This window comes from Cervus canadensis, chromosome 30 (genome assembly GCF_019320065.1).
Source record: "Cervus canadensis isolate Bull #8, Minnesota chromosome 30, ASM1932006v1, whole genome shotgun sequence".
In the NCBI taxonomy this organism is placed as follows: domain Eukaryota; kingdom Metazoa; phylum Chordata; class Mammalia; order Artiodactyla; family Cervidae; genus Cervus; species Cervus canadensis.
The window spans coordinates 13,336,753-13,345,153 of NC_057415.1; the positions used below are offsets into that span (position 1 = coordinate 13,336,753).

General features: G+C 41.8%; 1 long non-coding RNA gene across 1 annotated transcript; it reads left to right on the top strand.

Moving 5' to 3' along the window:
• The first annotated feature begins 412 nt into the window (after positions 1–412).
• Positions 413–2,125, top strand: LOC122431938. Its single transcript, XR_006266669.1, has 3 exons — positions 413–538; positions 851–1,051; positions 1,906–2,125. It is a non-coding gene; the product is annotated as an uncharacterized LOC122431938 (long non-coding RNA).
• Positions 2,126–8,401: the final 6,276 nt, after the last annotated feature.

Genomic DNA, 8,401 nt, shown 5'->3' on the forward strand with positions numbered 1-8,401 from the left:
CCCCACCCCCACATTCTGAAAGATTTTTGAACGATGTCGCATCCTGCATCTGGGGCCTTTCAGGGTAGAGGCTGCGGGGAGCAGGCAGTCCTGCAGGGGAAGGGGCCAGGGGGCCCAAAACCTCATCTGGAGAAGGTCCTTGACTGGTTTCTGTAGAGCAAATGAAGGAGAAAAACTACTGACAAGGAAGCTGGGGTGGGGAAGACAAAGCAGGGGAAACGTCGGTTTTTATGGAGCTTGCAAACCTGAGCTCAAATATTAAAAATGCTTTCATCAGTCTCCTTAATCCAGAGAAATTCTTTTTGGCTTAGATGGGAGGAAAAAATCAGTCCCTTAAGGGGAAAGCAAGAGGAGAAGGAGGTAATAAGGATGTGAGTCAGACGCAGGGAATGGCTGGCAAAGGCATTTGTTTCACGAGGCGGAGGAGTGCTGTTCTCAGCTGATCGAACGTTGCGGACCCCTGGGAAAGCCCGCCTGCTTCTTACTGATTTCTCTCTCCAGTTATGATAAAATTTTGACTCCATTAAGTGAGGGCAAGGTGAGAAAAAAAAAAGAGCTGTCTCTTTCTTGTTCACTCCTTCCCTGGGGAATAAGCAGCATTCGGGCTCCAAAGCTGTGTTTTCCTTTGGGTTTTGCCTTTTAATAGGGGTTGCAGAAAGTGGTTATAGACATTTGAGGGGAAATAAAGCCTGTGGTTTATTAACAGGGCTGGTTTTAATCAGCAGCGATTTGACGAGGGTAACATTAGAGCTACAACACTGATAACTGATACTATGATTTTCTATGCTTTTAACCCCAAACTGAAGTCTTGTGGATTCACAGACAGAAATGCATTTGTTTCCCTGACCAGGCTGTGGGGAGTGTTTTGTGAGGACAGCAGGAGAGAAGGGCCCAAGAGACTGGGGGCTGGGGCAGCTGCCTCAGGGCATCTGATTCTCAGTCGGCATTCCAGCTTCTAAGAAGTGAGCCTTGCAGACTTGAAGCCTTCTCAGTAAGGCCGCTGGAAGTGACAGGAATGGGGGAAGGCAGGTCCCAGCTCCCCATGTGATGGGTAAGTATCCTGAACCCCTCTTGGCAGACCTGAGGTGATATCTCAGGTCATGGGACCCTCCGTTTCCCAGAGGCAATAAGTAATGTTGTTCCTTCCCTCTAATAAGAAAGTTGAAGAAGTCTAGGCCCGCTTCCAGGCAGAAGGCTGCTCTTTAGGGTAACCCAATCCTGTCCTACCCAGAACAAAATCTCCTGGATCTCTCCCACCCAGTCCATTAGCTAGCATGACCTCTGCCAAAAGCATTGCCAACATCCCAGCAAGCTTACAGTTTGACCTTAAAAACTAAGGTCAAACTCCTGCATTAGTCAGCAACTATAGTTTGCCATATTTGCAGCCAGTTGAAGTAACCGGGATTTCGGGAACATTCTCCACTGGAGTAAGGCACTTTTTTTTCAGTTTTGTTTTTTTTTTTTAAAGGGGAAAATGGAGACCCAGCATCTCTTTTTTTCCGACTGACTGCTTAGTAGACAAACAAGATGATGCACAAGACCCCTCAAGGCATCTGGGGGTGAGGGCGATGAGTGGACAGACTCATCCCCACCAGTCATCCCAAATTTTCTGCCACATTCTGCGTTCCTATGTTTTAATGGACACAAGCTACTCTTCCCAGGAGAGAGAGGGCTTTGGTTGTGTACAGATTCTTTCTTGTTCTCATGGCCAGAGGGGCACTGGGGAGTCCCCAGGCTCTCCCCTGTGTTCCTGGTGAAAGGGGTCACGTCACCAGGAGATGGCTGCCCGAGGTGACGGTGGCCTGCGAGGAATCTGTGAGTCTCTCCCCTGCAGGTGAGGGTTAGCTTTGCTCCTCCCACGTGCCCTTTCACCTCTGACCACACTGCCCTCCTGTTCCTCTGCAGTGGGCATCTCCTGGAGAAGCTGCCCAGCTCACAGCACCAACTCCTTCTTGGGACCCCTCCTCCTGACTCAGGGGGGTGCTCGAGGAAGCTATGTCTTACCACCCTTGGCTGAGAAGTGGACACACAGCTCTGGAGCCATAGAGTCTCTCTTCAGAACATTAAATCACTGGAGAATTGCAGAGACTAGGATTTGTTAGAGTTAAATCTCTTTAATGGCAATGTTCTACAGTGGTGGTCACTGAACATTTTTTGTTTTTTTTTTTCGTTTTGCGTGGGTTAAAAAAAAGTGGGACACGCATTCCCAGTATATATATATATGTTTTTACATTATACATATCTACTATTATTATTACCTAATATCTAAAAGCACACTACATAGTTTGGGTTTTTTTAAATGAAAAGTAAATATGACCCCAGTAGCAACAAACATGCCTAATGCCTGGATCTCAGTTTCTAATACCATTCTCCAATAAAAAGAAGCAGGACTCCTTGGATAAATGGTTGATTCTAGGACTGGTGTGGAAAATATAGAAGATTAGCCTGGGGCATCGTGTAATGACAGAAAGTAAGAAGGCACTCAACCAAGACAAAACAAAATAGCATAATAATAGGGGTCTGTCAAAGGAACACAGGAGCCAACTATAAGAGCTCCTAATGGCCAGAGCGATAAAAGCATAAGCAACAAAACAAACAAAATACTATAAAATAAATATCCATGTGTCCATACTGATATAAATAAATGATTGGATAAATAAGTAAATAAGGAAAAAGAGCAAATATCAGGTACAGAATCATTCTAAATAATTTATGTATCTCATAAACTGCATACTACCATTGTTGTTAGAATGTTATTCTTGTTGCTGATGTTATTATAATCTTTGTATCCTTTGTTAACCCAGTGGTCAAAAACCTATTACTTAAATAAAAAACTATTTTAACTAAGGTGAATATTACCTTTAATAAATTAGTATGTTCCCCTCTTATCCTGTTAGCACATGTGCATTTCAACAGGACCTTTCTGGAGAAACACCTATGGAACTTAGAAGACGTGAGACTGAACGTTTATGGTATGAAGCCGGGGTAGTCACTTTAGTTAGGGGCAGGCTTCATTTCTGACTCTAGTCCCCTCCTGTGGTGGAGACCTAATCTACTTTTGCCTGAGACTTTCTTTGCGTTTATTCTTAATACATGGAGACTGAGGTAGAGGACTTCAATGCCTATGGAATCCTATGGATTCCTTCTTTTAAATAATGTTTCTGTTAACCTTTTCTGTGTAACAAAACACCCCCAAACTTAGTGTTTTAAAACAGCAATGAATTACTATTTTTCAAGATACTATAGTTGACAAGGCAGTTCCTCTGCTGATTTTCCATAGGGCCACTCAGCTATATTCGTTTGAAGGGTCAGCTGGACTAGACTTCAATCACTCACATGACTAGCAGGTGATGCTGGTCCTTGGCCTGGGTACCTGGGTTCTCTTCCCTATGGTCACTCATCCTCCAGGAGGCTAAAGTTGCTTCCTTACGTGGCAGCCTCAAGGTAGCTCAAGACGGCAAGAACAGAAGTTTCAAGCTCTCTTTAAGGCTAGGGTTCCAGAATTCATGCATCATTTTAACAACATTCTATCAGTCAAAGCAGGTCACAAGGCCCGACCATGATGAAAAGATAGGGAAACAGATGCTACCTCTTAATGGGAGGAGCTGCAAAGACTTTGTGCCCTATGAAATCTGCCACAGACAGCTATGTAGCATCTCCATGATTCAGACCCCAGTGACTGAGATTACCACCCAGACCTTTGCAGAAACCCTCTATTTGTAGTACTCTCAAAGGGCCAGAGGAAGGAGGTACCAATAGTATGATATTCTTGAAGATTTCTTTCTTTGCCCAGAGGTAGAAGATTTTGAGCTGTCTCATTTGTGAGGAAGAACCCTACCTTGGCTAACCAGCATGCATTTCAGGGTACTTCCCACACTGCCAAACTGGTTCTTGAAGGTGGTGGTAATTTCCAAAAGGTTGAATTTTTAAGCCTAAGAGTATGAAATGACCTGAAGAGCATCACCATAAAACTGTATTTCTAAAATGCTCAGTTTGCCTGAGAGGAATTCAGAGTGGGAGAGAAAAGATCCTACCATCTGTATAAATTTGTAAGGTTCGCCAAAGATAGTCTTTTCTGTACCCTGACAGTTTGTAAAAAGAATTAGTAAGATGCAGTGAATTCCCTGGACCTGCCCCTCCACTCAAACATGAGGAACATTTTGAATAGTATCCCTTTGCACTGTGGGGGAAGGGGAAATGTGTAGTGAATCCATGCAACACCTCATTCAACCCTCACAACCACATTCAGAGGGAAGAATTAACTGAGGAAATGGTTTCTGAGAGGTTAAGAAATCGCCCAATGTCTCACAGCTAGTAAGAACTGAAAGTGGAATTTAAATATTCAGTTTTATCTGTACGATGCTAAGACCTACCTACCACCACGGCCATATCTCTCAGGAGTATGTACACAAAAGACTTGTCAGATCATGCCTGGATAAAGGGATACAAGAAACCAAGGAGTTGGAAGAAAAAAATCCCAGAGGGTTAAGTTTTGAAGGGGATATTTGAAATGGCCTAGAAGCACAATGTTATTCCATCCTTATCAAAGAAAGACTATTAAAGTAAAGGGGTAAAGAGAAAGAGTAGGAGAGAGAGGGGGAGATGAGGAAGGGGAGGAGGAGGAGAAGGGAAAAGAGAGAAGAGGAAAGAAGGAAGAGGAAAGGCAGAAGAGGTGGCCTCCAACAAGGTCTTGGTTACAAAGGGGCATTTTCCTTTAGCCAAAGGGAAGTTCAAGGCACTCTCTGGTATGTTGCCCAGGCCGTTTTGGGCTTTCCAACCAAGCATGTGATATGACCAAGATAGTTAAGGTGAGCCTGGGAAAAGTCATTAGTTAAATTCCATTCATTTCAACCTAGCATCGTGTAGGGAAATCTTCTGTCTTCTTAACTCTTAAGACTCTTTTGTAAGGTAGTGTCATTTTCTACCACATAAACATAAATCTCTGGGGACAAGCTATTGAGATACTAACTTTTGCCTTGTTTGCACATACAATTTTCTGCTTTGCTTCACTCTGACTGGGCATGTTGAAGACCCATGCCCACACCGCATAGCCGGGGAGGGAGCAGGGCTGTGGAAGGAGCGGGTAAGGGTCTTATTGTCCAGCCTGGAATTGGACCCCACATCTATCTCTCCTATGCTGGTGACTGCCTCACAATGAAAGTGGGTCCGCGCCTGACAGCAGGCTGAGAAGCAGAAGAGGTGAGAGAAGCCAGTAGATTATAGACTAAAGGCAGAATAACTAGAGATTCTTCTCTACTGTGATGGAGGAGGGAAGGGGGCCCACAAATACTGACATCAGATGTTCTGCTAATCACGTAGGTAGGAACCTGTAACCAGAATTTTCTGCTCTGGAAGAATAAGAATGTGGTACGTCCCTTGCACTCATGAGTTGTGGGGAAAATTTATAGTCATTACACATATATTTATATATACACTATTTTCTGGTAATGTCTAGCTATTTCATGTTCTTCAGTCTTACTTCTCCTGCTGAGTTCTTGGAGAGGCTGAGATAGCTTCTTACACTCACATATCCCTTGGTTCTAGGTTGACAGTCATAGCCTTAGAGGACCTGGGCTGCTTTTGAGGCTTGTAGCATATTGAAAGCTCATTGAAGATTTTTAAATGATTCTCAAATTTCCTAAGCATTTTAACAAGAGGATCCAACCTAATAACACAGCTGAGGGACACCGTGCTAGTCCCAGCAGCTGGCACAGGGGTCCTGACCCTGCCCTAAATTTGGGACAGCAGGTGTCTTGTTGCTCATCTGGGGAGCAGCGAGCCTATGCCCCCACAGACACCGGCTACCCTGCCTCTGTGACATTCACGATCACGTGGAAAGATTTGTCATCTTTGCCTTTAGAAGAACACTGGTCTGTTAGAAATGTTCTCAATCTTTTCTTTCATTGTAGCTCTATCTGATGGTCATAACCCTAGTTAACAAACTGCCACCAACTGTCTTGCAGTTTAGGATTTCGAGTAGAACTTCTTTTTCAATGTCAGGGTTCTATGCCCTAGATGATGTTTAGAGTTGGATTGATGCATCCTTGGGGTTTCAGCAAGACAGACTGGACTCTGCTGCTCATGTCATTTACATGCAGGGAAGATGAATGATCAGATGGGAGTGGGCAGATCAGGGCTTCCCTGGCCCTCAGAGGTCATATTTCCACAGAGGATTCAAGAAGTCATAGCTGCCAAACTGAGCCACTCAGGGGAGTACGGTATTTTTCTCATTTCCCAGTATGACTCTGTGTGTGTGTATGTGTGTGCATGTGTGCATGTGTGAATGTATAGGGGGGCTCACACACCATTCCTCCACCCATTCTGAAAGTATTTGATAAGTGGAGATAAAGAATTTTGATGACAAAGAGGTTGTTAACAAGTTCACATAGGATGAATGTCTCTTTGGCATAGCTGATGCTGTAGGATTTGAAAACTGGGCTTCTCTATTTGGGAAATAAAGAAGTAGGTTGATTTATTTATAGGCTGTGTCCTGAGAGAAATTATCATTGTGTTTTCTAAGCAATAAGCAGCATATTTTTATTGTGAAAGATTTGGAAGAACCAAAAAGGCAAAGACAAAATTTAAATTACCAATAATTCTGCTATTACTTGTGTGTAAGAGTAAAATAAATACTGCATGTATATACTAGGCATGGTATATAATGTGATGCAATGTATAACATAAAAATTATATATGTTATTATGCATTATATTCTATTTTCCCTACAAATTGGGAAAATTACACATACTGTGTTGCAACTTAAATGGTATGTAATTTCAGATTCTCTTAAATGTAAATAATACAAGTAAGAATTTTATGATAGAAGAATAACTGAATGAACAATTGCATTAACGAACAAATGCACAAACAGGTTCATTTTCCAGTTGGCAATGGAAGACTTACAACCATTCTGAAGGTTTCAAACTAGAGGAAATCTGAGAGATTTAGAATAACCTTGTCACAATGAAATGATACTGCATTCCATCCTAACTTCATTCCCAAAATACACACACACGTGCGTATTTAGTACTAGCTCTAGTTTATCTCACTGTGAACTTGCCTAGAACAACAAGTTTTATCCTATAGACTCAACTCTCAAAAATACAGAGAAAAATCCTCTCTCCCCGCTATCCCTCTGTTTCACACACACATCCCACACACCACCACCATCACCTTTTCTGAAGCATAAATAAATAAGTCATGTGGGAAGCCCTTATGTGATTCCAGAGATTTCAACACTGCTTATGTTGAGCTATTATGAGGTGTTATCTTTCTTTTTTTTTTTTTCTCCTTTTGGCATCATCTTCTTTCTCTTCAGAGATAAACTATGATTTAACACATACAGCTTCAAATAAAAACCTGCCCAGTTTTTCTGAGGTCAACTGCGTCTGACTCAACAAATGGTAAATTGCTTTGAGATTGGTTGTTCTTTACTGCCTTCCAAACATTGCAGAAAGATGAAAACGGGAAAACAAACATTACAGCAAAAAATATGGGATAAGAGTAAATCAAATCTCATTTCCCTCCCTTCCAACTTTGTTTTGAGAACAGGCTTCTGGTGTCAGACTGTCCTCACTTGAATCCTGACTTTGGCCACACTTAACAGTGTGACCATGGATCTTTACCTTGACCTCTCGAAGTTCTAGTTTCCTCATTAGTATAATGGAGATAATAGTAGTACTATTTTATAAAATTCTTGTGAGGTTTAAACTAGGGAGTATACGTATATCATGTATATGTATATCACCTGATTCAGGGGATACAGGGACTTTTAAATACAAAGTGCTAAATACTAAGCAACTGTAATTTTATTACCATTATTAGTCTTTTCTTAATACTATTAATAATATTATTGGGCTAGTATTAATTTGAAACCAAAGAATTGTAGAAGGAGCCACAGAGTTCACCATAAATTTCCTCCTCAAATACTGATTTAATTTTATTTTGGATCATTAAAATGAATATAAACATGGATAACATCTATGAACATCTATGAGGGGTTAATGGGAAGTATTCAGACAATTTCCTGCTTATATAAGGAATCTAATATGATAAAAACAAATGAATCCCCAGGGAGACCTTCCTAAAATTTCTAACTACAACTTGTCATGATCCATAATGCTATGTTGTCTCTTGTTTCAGTACAGTATCTAGATTATAAATTAATGGCCTTGATTGGCAAATTACCCCATGTAGTCAATATCTCTTCATGAGAGTGACTGTAAGAGGAACCTAACTCTGTTAAAGATTCAGTTACAAAGGAGCATGTCAAAGCCAATGAGGTATGATGCTGTCATGGGATTGGGGTTTAGCACCATGAAACTGACCATCCATGAGTCATTTTTTGGCTCAAACGCAGGGAGCCTCCAGGGAACACTAAGACGATTTGTGAGTATTCTGG